A 17201-nucleotide genomic window follows, 5' to 3' on the forward strand; every position below is an offset into this window, starting at 1 on the left:
GCTGATGCCAGGCTGGCATCCACATCTGTTTGTTTTGACATTCTGCCCCATCATACCCTGCAGAGAGAACTCAGCAGAGAACTCTCTTCCATTTGCCCATGAGAGAAAGACCAATTAGTTGACCTTCTATGTCAAAGGGAATATCCCACAAATTTACTATATGCTGTAAATGAAACATCTGCCACCATCTTTTTAACATCCTTTCTCCTACACAATTTTAATAATAGCAGTCAAATCAAAACAGTTTTCCTCTGTAGGGTGTTGCAGAGAGAGAGCAGTCAAGGCTCAGTCTTGTGATACCACCTCACTTGGGCCCCACTTGTCATGTTGGTTGACTCTACTACCTGATCTGCCTTTAGTAAAGAATTTCAAGGTCTCAGATGGCCCATTTTCCAGTCGTGGGTCCAGTGCTCCTGTGCCTGCTCCTGGGGTGTATACCTCTTCCTGTGGTCACTAATGTGTCCTCTGATGGGCCTTGATCTGAAGGGCCCCAGAATATTACTCTGCTTTAGGCAATACCTGCTGTCAAATACCTAAATATAAAATGTTATATTTAAATAGTTTTATAAGCTTGCATAGGATTATTTTCAACTTTTAATATAATATTATAAAAAATAAAGGGCTTCCCTGGTGGCGCAGTGGTTGAGAATCTGCCTGCCAATGCAGGGGACACGGGTTCGAGTCCCGGTCTGGGAAGATCCCACATGCCACGGAGCAACTGGGCCCGTGAGCCACAATTACTGAGCCTGCGCGTCTGGAGCCTGTGCTCCGCAACGAGAGGCCGCGACAGTGAGAGGCCCGCGCACCGCGATGAAGAGTGGTCCCCACTCGCCGCAACTGGAGAAAGCCCTCGCACAGAAACGAAGACTCAACACAGTCATAAATAAATAAATAAAAGAACGTGATTTTCAAAAAAAAAAAAAAAAAAAGAGATGATATAAATATCCAACAATAGGGGAGAAATTTAAATAATTATGGTCCATCTATTCCATAGATTTTTAATACGGAAATTACAAAATCATATTTCTGAGCCACATTAAATAATATAGGGAAGTGCTTATGACATAATATTTCATGAAGAAAGTAGAAAGGAATCTTATTAAAAACATTTTGTCTTTCTAATATACACAGAGAAAGGATTTGAAGGAAAAGGAACCAAAATGATAACAATAGTTAATTGCTCCATGATAGTATGGGGGCTTTTAATTTTTCTTCTGTCTTTCATGAATTTTCAAGTTTTTCTATGATGAACAACAATGAAAGTTTATAAAAGGAAAAGTATATCTATCCTAGCGAATTATCACACTATCCCTCGCCCTTCTTGGCTATCTCCTGTTTCTTCTTCCTTGACTTCATGTATGTTTTGATGAATATTAATAAGACTGTAACGGATCCAAACCTGACATGTTTGAGCTGTTAGCCATAGAGTGGATTTGTTATCTTCAGATGGAAAGGGCTGGGCTCAGTGGTTTCTAAAGCTCCTTCTGATGTAAACATACATGGGCTGACAGTATGTACATGAGTCCTTTGCTCCTGCAGGTACACCCAAGGCTGTGTATAGGTCCAGGCTGGCTATAAGGATAAGACTGATCATCCCTTTTATAAAGCTTTTTTTTTAAATCATTTGAAAACCGGTACTGTATTATTAATAGTAAATTAATTGCAGCACATTCTACATAGCTATGTCTGTCTCAGTATCATGGTTGAAAACTACTATATTTGAGGAACCAATTCATTGACTTTGGGGGGACTATTCATTAGTACACCACCTTCAAAGAATTCTTGGAGATCGGTGTGGCTGTCAAAATAAGGTTCGATGGTTGTTCCCTGTGAAGGAGCAAGCAGTCCTTCAGGTCTTTTCACCATCTTCTCCAAGCTCCAAGGCTGTTCTCTAGTGTGCTGTACACCACAGGCTGGCAGACCACTGCACACAGGCCAAAGCTGGCCCACTGCCTGTTTTTGTAAAAAAAAGTTTTATTGAAACATAGCCACGCTCATTCATTTACATAGTGTCTATGGCTGCTTTATTGTGGCAGAGTTGAGTAGCTGCGCCAGAGACTCTATGGCCTCCAAAGCCAGAGACTCTATGGCCTACAAAGCCAAAGATGTTTGCTCCTAGCCTACGTAACAGAAAAAGTATGCTGATAGATCCACTAAGGTGGGGGAAGGTGGGGAACTTGGCAGTAAGTGTTGCTTGTAGGCTCCTTCCCAGGAAAAGTTTGGGAACTTGCTAAAGCCACTCCAAAGTCCTCTTTTGGTTTGAGAAATACGTATCTTACAAAATGACCCAATTTCTGCCAGCTTGATTTCTGAGTTCTTTACCCAAGTTATTTAGAAACAGACTTATAATATTGGTAGCCAAAAATATTTTTAATTCTGACGTGGAAAAAACTTCTAGACATAAACAAAAAAGCAATGAGGAAGATCAGTTATTTTAAGTAAGTGCTGGGTAAGAAAGGAATCCTGTAAATTAGAGTGAGGTTTGCTCAATTTTTTCCTTCAGTGGTCAATTTTAAAATATTTTAAGTGTGAAAAAATTATAGAAAATTTAGGTGGAAAAAGGAGGAAATATATGACACAAATCACTGTTAAATTTTTGTTGTATTTTCATCAACTAAATTTATATAGTTGTGGCCATAGTGTTTGTGTAGGTTTCTTTTTATTAATTTTTATTGGAGTATAGTTGCTTTATAGTGTTGTGTTAGTTTCTGCTGTACAGCAAAGTGAATCAGTTATATGTATACATATATCCCCTCTTTTAGATTGCCTTCCCATTTAGGTCATCACAGAGCATTGAGTAGAGTTCCCTGTGCTGTACAGTAGGTTCTCGTTAGTTGTCTGTTTTATACATAGTAGTGTATATATGTCAATGCCAATCTCCTAATTCATCCCCTCCCCACCTTCCCCCATTGGTATCCATAAGTTTGTTCGCTATGTTTGTGTAGTTTTTGTGTCCTGCTTTTTTCACCTAAATTATATTGAAATCATTTTCCCAATTTAGCCTAACCCTGGTTTTCACTTGATGTGGAATATTCCATGGCAGGTCTGTGTGATCATTCAGTGGTCACTCTAAGATCCGGCAGGTCAGGGTGCGACACCTGAGCTGCTTTCCTGTAGTTTCAGGGCCTGCAAGCAGAAGAGCCAACACTTTTGTTTGTACTTGGCACAAAGCTCCCTCTCAAATACAGCCCAAGACTGTGGGGTTTCTTGTTGGGGTTTGTTACTTGTTTCAATTTCCTGGTTAAGGGAGAGAATTTAAAACTGAGTACAAAATGTAAAGTGATCCATATTCTGTAGAAATGTGGAAGCAAAAGTCTCTTCTTGGTTTATTTCCATCCCGCCTTTTCTTTCTTTGTTTTTTGTGTTCAAGACAGAAGATTAACCTTTCTTGTTTCTAGTGCTTATTCTTAATAAGATATCAACTCTTTAACGTAGTTGAATAATGTTTGGTGTGAAGAGTCATGAAGGAAAAGTATCCACAGTTTGCCTAGTAGAGATACATTTTACAAAACTGAGTAGAATTTAGAATGATGGGTTTTTTTTTTGGAACTGCAGGAGTTCTAAGAGACAGACCAGCCTCCCCAACCCTGTCTTTTTAGCAGAGAAGTAAACAAGCCCTACAAGAGTAAATGGCTAGTCCAAGTAACCCAGCTAGAGTGGCAGTTACCAGGACCGGAACCGAAATTTCTTGACTTCTGCCTTTGCTGTTATACCATGCTGCTTAAAAAAAAAAGTTTTATCAACCTGCTTTATTTTTCTGTTTTTTAAAAAAATTTTGTGTTTTTGTGTTTTTGTTTTAAATGCACATACAGCTAAAGCTGACATAAGGATTGGCACCAGAGCTAAATTTTATGCTCTCATGGCTAAAATCTATAGAAGAAATGCTTAGAATTTCAGAATTCATTTAATTTTACATTTTTCTAGAGATATGCTCTTTTAAGTGTTTTAAAAATTCTTGCTCTTGCCAAAGATGCAGGGGTGTACTTATTTCTGAACCGAAGGGGGTCATCCACTCGTACCCTTGAAAGCTTACAGGGTCTCTGAGAATTCACTTCTGGTTAGGGCTACGTGGGAGTTAGTCTGGTTCAGATAGCCTAGAGCCACCCAGCAGGAAATTTGCCCTTTAGGAATAAATCTGGGGTAGGCCTAGCTTGACAGCAGCAGACCGAAGAGCCTTGAATTGGAAAATTTAGGATTGGGGATGTAACCATCAACTTACCCTGAGGAAAGGCCACCAGTGACTGCTTTGAAGGCCTGAGGTGCTGGGGTGTGGGCATGGCCATGGTGGTAAGTTCTGAGGGTGAGGGTGGGGTGGGTTATCTTCAGGGGAAAGTGGAAATCTGGGATATGTTTTCGTATGTTGAAAAGTCACTCTTTTTTCCTCTCTAAATTCATTTGGTTATTTTAAGCACACCAAAATGTTATTACTCATAAGTTAGTTTGTTCATACAGTTCTGCTTATTTGGAGACTTGAGAGCCTTGGGAGAAAACGTGTATCAGGATTTTTCCAGTAATCACTAAGCAAGTGTGATGGCCCTGACTCAGAGGGGAGGGAGGAGGAGAGGAGGGATAGAGAGGCACTTTAAGACATTTTAACTCATTCACTGACACTGAGGAGTGTTTAACTTACACTCATACCCAGGAACTAACTTATATTACTAGATCTGGGTCTTAGGGAAATATTTTGGGATCATATAGATTAATGACAACATACTTTATAAATAGGCTTTATAATGTTCTGATCCATCCATGAGTATATTGATTGTGTTTTTAGTAGCTGTGATATGAGTATTTGTGACTAATCTCTTTCTAGGTTAAGCTGGTAGGTGAGCAAAATGTCACTGGTCTTCATTCCACTTTCTAGCCCATATAAACCTTGTGTTTATGTTTTATGATTTTATGTTTTTCTTAAGGGGGACGAAGATAGCAAAAGCTAACAACAGCCAACTTTCTTCTTTGACAGGACTTGCTGTTGCCACAGATTGCTCAGGTAGTTTGACTAGCAGTTCTCAGTCTTTGTACTTCTGAATTTAAACTTGTCTCCAGACACCAGCATTTGAGATTGTCGTCTAACCCTCTGCCTTATAGAAGGCTCCTTAGTGTGGTCTTGCTGTTTGGGGAAAAACAACAGACAGTTAACACTACTTCCTATTTTTCATTTCCCACATTTTAAGATGTCTACACACAATTAAAAACTATATATCCATTGAAAGGAAATGGCCATATTTTTAGATACTGATTTTTAATAATCAGTGGGTTCAGTATGATTTTGGTGTGAATAGCTGTGCAAAAGAACAAAGTAAAGAGAATCCAAGAAGCCCCTGTTCTGTCATCTTAGAGATTGTAGGCACAAAGCAAGGGTAGAATCCAAAGTTGAGACCTGACTATGGGAAAGAAACAAGACAGAGCAGTCAATTCCAGAGGAAGAGCCCACGAGCATTCCCTGAGACAGGTACTCCAGGGGGAGGTGGCCTTTTATGGACCTTTCCAGCCCTCTCCCAAGTCCCTAAAGAGTCCTACGTGGGAAATCACAGTAGTTTAAGTGGGGAAGGTTACAAAGGAGTCTCTTGAAAGGTGGAAACCCATCTTAAAAGAAGGTAATGGAAACACCCCAAGATTGATTGTTAAAGGGGCGGAAATAGCAAAAAAGATCACATGGTATGAACCATTAACAAAATATGGTTAGGTATCATTCTTATATATACACAGAAAATTATTTAAAATAGTATACACCAAATAGTCAATTGTAGTTGATTATAGGAGATGTTTACTTTCTACATTGTGTATTTCTACATACTTTGAATTTTTACACGGGCTTATTATGCCCATAAACGAATGTAAGCTTGACGAGGGCAGGGACCTCCTTTTTTCTTGTCTGCCACAGTACACAGTGATTGCCACAGGGTAGATGCTCAGTAAATACTTGTTGAATGAATATTACCTTTGTGCAGGGAAAATACTAGATGGGGGCAGGGGGAGGAAAGATGCAGTGCAGTGCAACTCAAAGGCTTTTGAAGGTGGAAAACCTAAATATTACATTAGACCAGGCCAAGGACCTGCCATCCAGTGTCAAAGTATTTGTTGTTCTTGAGTAAGTTGTTATTGATTTTATTTCTAAAAAATAGAAGGACTTTCCACTCTAAGCCCTTTTCCTTGGTATTTCCCAGGAAGTTTTAAAATTAAGTACTCTGTCAGGACTTTCTTCCAGGCTGTGAGGAGGTTTAAGAATTTCTGGAAGTTACAAGGGCAAGGGGAGAAAACTCCTCCAAGGGACTTTTGAAAAAGCCATTTGCTCTGCCAGTGAGTTGGTTGTTCCTCAGGGCCAAGGAACCTAGGCACAAGCCACACGTCAGCCAAGAACTCGGAGGAAATCTCAGTTTGCCTTGTCTTATTCATCTTTCCTGGTGGGTCTTGCCTTCTCTCTTCCCCCTTAGCTCTAGCCATTCTCTTTGTCTTTGTGGTAGCTGGAGAGAGAGCTTAGATCCCATGTTTCCAACCTTCCCTCCAAGGAGATCCCCCTGGTTAGAAAATGCATTGACTGCTTGTATGTCATCTCTGGTGCCAGAGAGAAAATGGTATATTTGTTTGTTTTCTTTTGCATTTGAATACATTTTGCTGTGTGTCAGGAATAGTTTGTGGAAGAAAATCTGACCTTGGGAGACAGTGATTGGGGCTTTGGGGCTTTACCCTGGCTGGTTTCCCTACGTGTGCTACCTGTCACCTGCATTGACAGCCTGTGCCGCGCAGTGACTTGCCTGACGCTCTCCTTGTGAGTGGTGGCTGCCAAAGTAGGCCTTTCCGCTTCCACAGGTGCATTTGACCATTTATTTGTAACAGTATCATTACTAGCTGAGAGGTAAAATTTAGTAAAAATACATGACATTTCAGAAAGAATTAGATTAAATATGTTGGCTATAGTTGCTACTAAATTATTTGGAAATTATTAAGTGAAAATAAATTATTTGGAAATTATTAAGTGAAAAAAAAAGTAGTAGAGCCATATTTCTATTTATTAGTAAGTTCAGTGTCTCTGTGGAAACATGTTTTTAATTTGCTTTTTTTTTTTTAAAGTGCTCCTGACTTATTTATTTATTTATTTTATTTTTTTGGCTGTGTTGGGCCTTCGTTTCTGTGCGAGGGCTTTCTCTAGTTGTGGCAAGCGGGGGGCCATTCTTCATCGCAGTGCGCGGGCCTTTCACTGTCGTGGCCTCTCTTGTTGTGGGGCACAGGTTCCAGACGCGCAGGCTCAGTAGTTGTGGCTCACGGGCCTAGTTGCTCCGCGGCATGTGGGATCTTCCCAGACCAGGGCTCGAACCCATGTCCCCTGCATTGACAGGCAGATTCTCAACCACTGCGTCACCAGGGAAGCCCCATGGAAACATGTTTTTGATTTATATTAGTCTATCATTGTTTCTGAGCAGATATACATTGTTGGACCTGATTTATTTTCATTTTCTGCCATGCTCATAATTTTTAAGGTACCTGTAGGTTTTATTTGGTTAGCTTTGTTTATTATATTAATTCATAATATAGTTTGGATTTATTTTAACCATTGCAGTGATTTAAAACTATAATATTCTGGTATATAAATGTGATAATAGAAGCATGATAATTTTATACTTAAGCAGGCCTATTTTGTGACTTCAAAACCAAGCAGCACTTTATTTTTTTTTTTTTTTAATTAATTAATTTATTTATTTATGGCTGTGTTGGGTCTTCGTTTCTGTGCGAGGGCTTTCTCTAGTTGTGGCAAGCGGGGGCCAGTCTTGATCGCGGTGCACGGGCCTCTCACTGTCGCGGCCTCTCTTGTTGCGGAGCACAGGCTCCAGACGCGCAGGCTCAGTAATTGTGGCTCACGGGCCCAGTTGCTCCGCGGCATGTGGGATCTTCCCAGACCAGGGCTCGAACCCGTGTCCCCTGCATTGGCAGGCAGATTCTCAACCACTGCGCCACCAGGGAAGCCCCCAAGCAGCACTTTAGAAGCTAGGCATTAATGAATTTAAGCCAGCAGTTTACTTAATGTCTGCATATCCAGGTGATCAAAAAAGATCATTATCTATGTTGTATGGATAAATTATGAAATAACACAAATTATTTGGTGGGGGGAATCCACATTAGAAACATTTTTATGTTGAGTACTGAGAGTTTATTCGAACAACAGGGATTTCAGATTAGCCAGCTAGAAAGTTTCCTCCCTAGAATTCAGAAGGAACTACTATAAAATGTTGTGTTAAATTCTGAGTCGGTACCCCTGCTGGCACATAACGAACTGAGATTTCCAGCTAAGGGAATTAGGGGTGGATTCCCTGAAGGGGCGGGACTCCAAGGAAAAGGAACTGTATTCTTTAAATGTTACTCACGCTATCATTTAGAAACTGGCTATTTGAGTACTTTGACCGCCAGTGTGGGTATACTTCAGTCTGTGCAAATCTCTCTGGGATCTCTTAGACCTCTTTTCTAGTCAGCTGGGACTCTCAGAATTAAAGCAAGTTTTAGTTTCTTTTTTATGGAAAGAACGACAACTCCTCTCTCTCGTAAGGTACGTTTCACCTTTCTTGGTAGAGTGTTGTAACAGATTTGAAACAGAAACAGTATAATGAACTGGAAGGGACCACTGCCCTTACTGTCCCCCTGGCTCTAGAGAGGGTGTTGCGGACTCCGGCACGTACAGGAGCGAGGCAGGGCACAGGCATGAGCAGGGGGCCGGGGTTGGCATCGTTCGTACTCAGTACTGCACCCGGCACATGGGAGTTGGGAAGCACATGCCCTTCCAGACGGCCCAGCCAGGTGTTGCTGTGGGGGCCTGCTGTGTTGCAGGCCCAGTGTTGCTAAATCTTCTGATATTCAGGGGAGATGCCAAAATACGTGTCTTTATGTGAAATCTCACAGTTCCACAACATTTATTTTTACATCATGTGGGGGAGAGTGAAACAAAACATGTTCATGGGCCGGATTGGCTCACCAGTCTGTAACCTCTGCACCTGACCCTTCCTGTTATTCTTGTATTTTGTTCCATCCCCCACTGACCCCACCAGTCAAAAACTGGACTCCTGCAGGAAGGACTTGTAGTTAGGGGCAATCTGGTAATTCCCATGAACTGATCTGCCATGTATTAATGGGACCTTTTTGCCTTCTCCTGTCCTTGAGTTCCGTGTGCTCCTGGAAAACATGCACCTGTTGACAGTGCCCCTCCAGAGTCAAAGACTGCCACCTTTTTTGTTGCATCCTCACACCTGACCGTGAGGCCTTCAGACCACTTAGAAGGAGAGGGGACAGCCTTATGATAAGAAGGGTAGTTTAGGTCTCTGGTGTTCCTCAAACCATACGGTATAGAGGCGTCCTGTGTCTAAGACAGGTGACTTACTCCACACCAAGGTGTTTTTCTGCCGTGTTCTTGGAGCATAAAATACACCGAAACAGGGGACATGGACACTGGTTATTCGCAGATTTCACAGACCAGCCAGTTTAGAATCTGGACCTCCCAGCACCATCCCCTGTAACGTGTATATACTGTCAAGGCTGATGTCAGAGCAATGCCTGCTCTCTTTTACAGGGAGCCAGGGCAGGGTGGTAAACTGCAGCTCTAGAATCTAGATTTAGACAAACGATTGCTTTGATAGGAACTGATGAATGGGAAGTACAGGTAGTTGATGTAGATTTAGGAACTGAGGCGTCTTCTACTTCAGAAAGTTAAGTTCCCCTTCCTTGGAGTGACCTAAAAAGTTTAGGAAGTAAAAGAGTTGGGTTTTCCCTAAGGCTTTCAGATTATTCTGAAACTGGCCTGTGACATGGGCAAATGTAAGAGTAACAGTGAATGTTGAAAAGCCATGGAAAGCAAATTAACAGCTTCCTCTTTTAAAATAACTTTTCTCCCAATCATAAAATGATAATTAAAATGTTAAAAATAAGTTATAACTGTTGATTACTTCCAACTTTGAGAATTAAGAAGAGGTGGCCACTATCTTAATGTGTATCCTCTCAGTCTTTTTTCTCTTGCATACATACATATTCTTTTCACAAAACGAAGCTCATACTATGTATAATGTTTTGTAATTGTCTTTTTCACTGACTGTATCATGAGCATTCTCCCATGTCATTGAATATTCTTCCTCAGTGGTTTTTTTTTTTAATTAATTAATTAATTTTTTTGGCTGTGTTGGGTCTTTGTTGCTGCACGTGGGCTTTCTCTAGTTGCGGCAAGCGGAGGCTACTCTTCGTTGCGGTGCATGGGCTTCTCATCGCGGTGGCTTCTCTTGTGGAGCGTGGGCTCTAGGCACGCGGGTTTAAGTAGTTGTGGCATGCGGGCTCAGTAGTTGTGGCTCGCAGGCTCAGTAATTGTGGTGCACAGGCTTAGTTGCTCCGCAGCATGTGGGATCTTCCTGGACCAGTGCTGGAACCCATGTCCCCTGCATTGGCAGGCGGATTCTTAACCACTGTGCCACCAGGGAAGACCCCAGGGGTTTTTTAATGGTGGCATGTCAGTCAGACACATGAATATACAATTTATTTAGCCACTCTTTTGTTGAATATTTGTGCTCCTGCTTTTTTTCTTATTACAAATAATGCTGCAACAAACACACTTTTACACAAATCTTTGAGTGTATCTCCAGTGTGGGAGAGGGATGATGTATTAACAGATATGAACATTTTAAAGACTTTTTTGATACAAAGTATCATATCTGACCACATCCTTTAAGGACCTTATTAAAAATACTAGTTCATGGCACCCATAGCTTTATTCTTAAAGGGCTTCAAGAAGTCAGTTTCCTATTCCGTGAATGGCCAGTGAAATCCTCTAGATTTCCTTTCCTGTCTCTGTGTTCCTTAATGAAAATGAATGTGTTTGACAGATTAGGGAGCAGAGACATAAGGTACTTTGTATTATGGTTTCACCTAGCAATCAGGTCATCAGGCTGTTGCTTATTTTTGGATACTTGTGCCTGGTAAGCAATTGTAGTAACCACAGTGAGACTTGAGGCAGCTTCATTTCCTTATTTCCAAAGTTGTGGTTTATAGGATATACTAGAGCAGCTTCAAGTCAGTGTAGGCCTCACTTAAGATGAGAGACATTCATGTTTTTATGTGAATGACCCATGCTACCCAGCCTGTCAGGGTGAATGACCTGGAAAGGGGGGAAGGGAAGGAGTTGGTAGAGAGGGTAAACAGTATTTCTTCTGGGGACACAGCTTTGATTTATGAGCGCAGTTTCCTGCATAGACAGCTGTGTGGTCCCTAAACAAGTCTTGTCTTGTATGATTAACGTATGCCAGGGGATCTCCTAATGGAATTAGGTACTTAGCGAGATAAAGCAGTTGCTCTTCATTCAGTCTTTTCATGTGCACCTGCCTTCCTGATAAGCAAATGCCCCTTTACCCCTGTCTCCTTCAGCCACTATTTAAACTAAAAATCTGGCGGCCTGCTGTAGATAGGTTGTTTCCAGAGCCTCATATATCATAACGCTGACCCTGTTCTAATCTAAGCACTGAAGAAATGGACACAGAGCGAGGGTTAGAGACATGGTCTTGGAAGGGTTGGAAGAAACTTTAGAAATACACTTCCAGCTTCTAATTTTAGAGCACCGCCAGTCCCTGGCTTCAGAGAACTTATAGGCTTTTTAGAAATAAGATATATACACAGGAAAATATTAAAAACCAAAACAAATTTAAAAACAGCACAGGGAAATGGTTTAGTGCCAAACCAGAAACACCAACAGTAAGGGCTTTCAGATTTCAGAAGGAGAGGGAACTTTGGGCCCTTAGAAATCAGCACCTCATGGTGGAGAGTTTGGTTTTTGTTTTTATTTTTTAACTGGGTCTCGAATGAGTGAGATTTGAAAGTTGGAGGCCATTCCTCCAGGAGGGAGCGGTGGTATAATGAAAGGCAGAAGATGTCTGGAAACAAGGAGTGGGTTGTTTTGGCTGGTATGATGGGTTTGTGAAAAAAACTCATCTTTCAGTCTTGGCTGTATCATTTGAAGGTGACCTTCTGAAGCCCCTTTTCTTACGTAGTAAGCAGCAGTCTTAAGTTCTGTGTTGTCGTGCAAGGCCTACAGCATCTCTGTCACAGCTTCTTAGAGCTCAGAGATAACCAGCAGAGCCGAGGCTCCTCATCTTCCTGACGGCCTCATGGGGTCAAGCTGGCGACCCATAGAAATATACACTTAGGTCATTTTCTGGAATGGGTATGGAGTCATCCGTAGGTGAAGTCCTGGCTGAGAAAAGGTCTCCCTCTTTTTTTGCAGGACTTGCTTCCTGGGGAAATTTCCTGCCCCAAAGTCTTAAAGTTCTTCTGTGTTCTCAGTCAGGCCTCATAAAGCCTCAGGCTTTATAAAAACATGAAGGTATTGGCTCTACACATTGGAGACTTTTAAATTTTCACTGAAGTCATAGCACTGTGGCTGTAATTCAAGTAATTCACAAAGATAAGGATTACAAACACTTAGACATAAATATCTCCCTACCTTTTCAGATACTTAACAATACCTCTTTCAACTAAAAGCTGACACTTGAATACTGTACTTTGTTTTACTACCAGGTGTGCTTCAAGATGCTCATAGATATTTTTCCTACTTTAGCCTGCCTTGAAAGACTCAGGTTTGAGCTTCATTCTTTTGGTCAGCTAGGAAATTACCCCTTATTAAAATGTAACTTTTTCCCTTAAAATTAAATAATTATCAACCATTTACATTATAGCTTACCTTAGTTGGGTGGAATGAGGGAGGAGATGAGGTAGAGTTGAGGTTTGGAGTGGGTAAGAACGTTCCTCAACTTGGCAGTTTTGCTCTGAAGTCAGCTGGGCCGGCAAGTGGACCCCTGCGGAACGTTCGGCTGCTCCAGTGGCCCCACCTCTTGCTTGTGAGTTAGGTGCTCTGCTGGAGTTTAGAGGTAGCTTACAAGTTTAGAAGTTGATTTAAAATTTTATCAGTAAAGTGGCTCGGAAAGGTGCCTGGACCTAACAGGTAACATTCTGAGTTGATTAGACCCCTGGCTTGTCTGATTGGGCCCAAATAGACTTTTTTTTTTTTTAACATCTTTATTGGAGTATAATTGCTTTACAATGGTGTGTTAGTTTCTGCTTTATAACAAAGTGAATCAGTTATACATATACATATGTTCCCATATCTCTTCCCTCTTGCATCTCCCTCCCTCCCACCCTCCCTATCCCACCCCTCTAGGTGGTCACAAAGCACAGAGCTGATCTCCCTGTGCTATGCGGTTGCTTCCCGCTAGCTATCTATTTTACGTTTGGTAGTGTATATATGTCCATGCCACTCTCTCACTTTGTCACATCTTCCCCTTCCCCCTCCCCATATCCTCAGGTCCATTCTCTAGTAGGTCTGTGTCTTTATTCCCGTCTTGCCACTAGGTTCTTCATGACCTTTTTTTTTTTATTGGACACATAGACTCCAGCTTTGCTGTGGGCCCTGTCTGTATCCCAAGTGGCAGCACTACTGGGCAGCCTTCGTAAGGGTGACTAGCGCCACGGGAGTTGGGCAAGGAGGGAACGTTTATTTCCTGCTGAAGCCTTACCAAAGTTTGGTTAAGATCTGTCTGACCCATTATTTCTCTTTTTTGGATGAGTTTATAGTTCTGCTGGAGGAAAGTTCTCTTTTATCCCTTAATCTTCTACTGTGTAGGGAGGAGAGTAGGATTTAGCTCTGATAAATGGGTTTGAGCTTGGAGATGAAATTTTTTCCTCCTTTCTTTTGGTTCCTATTTACTGAAATTAGTTTTAAGGGTTATAAACTATTACTTCTGCCTCATTTTCTTCCTGGCCACGTGCTTCAAATTTAGGTTGCAGCTATAGACATTTTAATAAAATCTCATGAATACATTTGAAGATTTTGCATTAACCTCTTAACACCATTTAATCAGTACTTCTTGGTGTTTCACAGCAATAAATTATATATCTGCATTTTACCTAGTAAGTACTGACCTTCAGCACAAAAGGGTTAAGTTTACCATTATGACAAGTAGTAGTTATCTGTCTAATAAATGTCAGTTCAACTTACTAATTCATGTAATTCTTTAAAAACTCATGTATACATTTTTTTATTGAGCATATGCAGAGATTGGTAGTACAGTACATCTGTGCAGTGTAATATTATGCAGCAATTAAGTTGTTTGTGAAAAGTTTCTAATAGTGTGGAAAGGTGCTTAAGATATGTAAACTATACATGTGATACTCTCTCAGCAATATGAAAAATGTTTACATGTGTTAAGAAAGGGAAAGAAAAAGACATATAGAAATGAAGTAAACCAAATGCAAATAGTGGTTCTGTCTGGATGAAAGGATTATGAGTTATTTACATGTTTATTCTTTATACTTTTCTGTTGTATGCAGTTTTTTATTTTGACTGGGTATCACTTTTGCAATAAAAACATAAATCCAATAAGGGGTTATAAATCATTTTACCACCTACCTCAGTTAAGATTTAAAATATAGTGAACGTTCAACATTAAATTAATGCTTTCTGCAGAGAGACAATGAAAAATTTCCCGTAATAAATTTTAAAAATTACTGAGAATTTACCATTTAGCACATTAAGTTATCTTACATGTTGTTATGCAGTTTCCTATAGACCAGTGTTTCTTAACTGAGGAATGCTGTGTTAACTAACAGGTTTGCTGCAACTGTTTGGAAAACAGTCATTCAGAGTTTTACAGAACTAATGGCAACAGTTATGAAAATCCTGGAGCATCTTAATTCTGTGCCTTGTGAACTTAAGTTATTTAATTTTTGAAAATAAGCTTTTTATTGAAGTATAACACACATCCACAAAAGTGCTCAAATCTTAAGTGTACAACTTATGAATTTTCAAAAAGTGAACACACCCTTGTAACCATGTCACTTTATTTTTCTTGTATTGTGCTGCTATATGTCTTTGATAAAATTTTCATAGTTCTACACACAAAAAATATTGTTTAGTGTTCTGCGGTCTCCAGAAGTTACACTCTTGATATTTTTGCACATTTTGCTCTCCTAACTGCACTTAACCCCTTGGTTTTTTTACATTGTTCAAGGAACTCTAAAGTTTCATTCAGAAATTGTTACTCTTAGTTCATGGTAGGAAATTTGGCTTTTACAGGTTAAAAACTCTAAAAAAGTAATAACTTCAAAATTCTTGACATCTAGACTTCGCAGATTTAATTTTTCTTTCATTCCCAACTGCGGCACATGCTTTGTTTTGCCCCAGTGGCTGGTTGTGTGGAACTTGATTCCTGGGCCTCTGCATATGATACAGCTTAGGTTGCTAATCTGAAGGAGCAGATCAACAGCCAGTGGTAAGTGTGTCAGGCCTAGAAATCCTAGACCAAGCTGGGAGGAACTTTAGAGATCGTTTGCCTCAGATGGGGAAACTGAGTCCTGAAAGGTTATATGCCTTGTCCAGGGTTGCAGAGCTGGCACCAGAGCTGAGTCGAGAATCCTGATCCTATACCCCGTTTCTAAACCATGCTAAGTCCCTAGTCCCTTCTTAAAGCTCATCCTTTTTACTAAAAATGCAATCCTCAGGCTGTGAAACTGACTTCTCAAAAAAGATAAATTACCTAACACATTTTTCAGCCAAACTTCTTAATGAGGATAACCTGACAGCATCGACCTGTTTTAGAAAATATCCCTTGGGTAACTTCGGGTGAATGAGTGACGGTGTGGGGATGGTATAAATGCCAGTCGGTAATTGTTTAGAGCAGTTCCGGGAGTACATTCAACTGGAATAACCTTGGCAATAGGGAAAGTGTGGCATGATGTCCATTTGTGACGCTTCCCTGGGGAGCGAGCTGTGTCAGGAGACCCGGCAGCTCTTCTGGAACACTAAGTCTCTAGTCTGTGTTCCCAGGCACTGGACAGGAGGACTGGCTACTGGGCCTGGGAGGTAACCATTGATGTTTCATGACTTTTTGGTTTTGAGATTTTGCTTCAATTGGCTAAAGGTAAGACAGGTAAATAAAGCTGCTCTTTGGTTTTCTAAGGAATGCCAGGCAACCGATATATGTATTTAGTAAGTGTTGATCACTGTGATGGATGGGCCCTGGGGATTTAGTGCTTCCTAAAACATATCTGTAAGGACCTAGTCTATGGACGTGGCAGTTCCAAGGAGAGATCACCATTGCCCTCCAGAATTCTTGGTTCTGTTGGTATGTTGGATTAGTGAAATGCACAAGAGTCTCTTCAGAGCTAACTGACTTTTGCCTACTGTAAGTTTGTAGGAAAAGGTGTCTTCTGAGTCTCACCTGGCAGTCATCCTTGGCCTGAACTTCAGTGCCGTTCTCCATGGTCTAATCTGCCAGGTCCCTTCTGTCCTTTCTCACCCTGTTCCCAGAGTACAAGCCTTCCTCAGAGGCCAGACTGACTGCTCTGCCTCCAAATGCCTGTGGCTGTTGCTACCTTTGAGCTTTTGAGCATGTTTTCCCCTTGTTTAGAATGCCTTGTCCTCCCCTTCTACTTCTCCAAATCCTGCCCAACTTTCGAGGCCCAACTCATTTCCCATCTTCTCTCCTCAAAACTCATGTGACACTTCTCCCCATGCCATGCTGTGGCTGATAGAGCCACAGTTTGGCCTGCTGGAGAAGAGAGCTAGGCTCTCTAGAGCTAGGCTGCCTGTGTGACCTTGGGCTGGAACCTTTCCTGAATCTAGATTTCTTCATCTGTAAAAATGGGACTAATAATTGCCAAGGTTATTCAACTTAGCTCATAGTTGTACAGATTAAATGCGTTCATACCATTAAAACCTGTGGAACAGTGCCTGGCATGTAAGTTCTCATTAAATATTAGATACTCCCTTTAGCATGTTTTTAACCATGGCCTTCCTGTATTATGGTTTAATCATTTTAAATGTCTGTTTATTGGCCTCTAGTGAAATTGTAAAGTCCTCTCATGAAGAAGGGGGCTTAACTTTATATTCTTTGTTGACCCTTTTCAGTCCTACATGTGCATATAATAGTTCCCCAATACATATCACTTAAAGTGAAACTATTACTGCATTAAAGAAAATAGATGGAACAGGAGTAAGGAATTGAAAAGAGAAGCTTCATTTCACAGATTGAGTTTTCTTATGATTCGTAGATCATGTAATTTGTTCCTTTTTTCATTGTTGTTGAGTCTAGTGAGCTCTTCTGTCACAGTCACCACAAGTGTGAACATCATTTAGCAAGGATGCTAGCAGTTTCAGGAGGCCGTCTCAGACACTGTTTTCTTCTAGG

At 40.9% G+C, this 17201-nt stretch overlaps 1 protein-coding gene across 1 annotated transcript in view; it reads left to right on the forward strand.

The window, feature by feature from the left end:
* MACO1 (macoilin 1) overlaps positions 1-17201 on the forward strand; it is a 54235-nt gene that overhangs the window by 24918 nt on the left and 12116 nt on the right. The gene's annotated exons all lie outside the window — the stretch shown is intronic.

The sequence above is a fragment of the Balaenoptera acutorostrata genome, chromosome 1 (genome assembly GCF_949987535.1).
Source record: "Balaenoptera acutorostrata chromosome 1, mBalAcu1.1, whole genome shotgun sequence".
Classification (NCBI taxonomy): Eukaryota; Metazoa; Chordata; class Mammalia; order Artiodactyla; family Balaenopteridae; genus Balaenoptera; species Balaenoptera acutorostrata.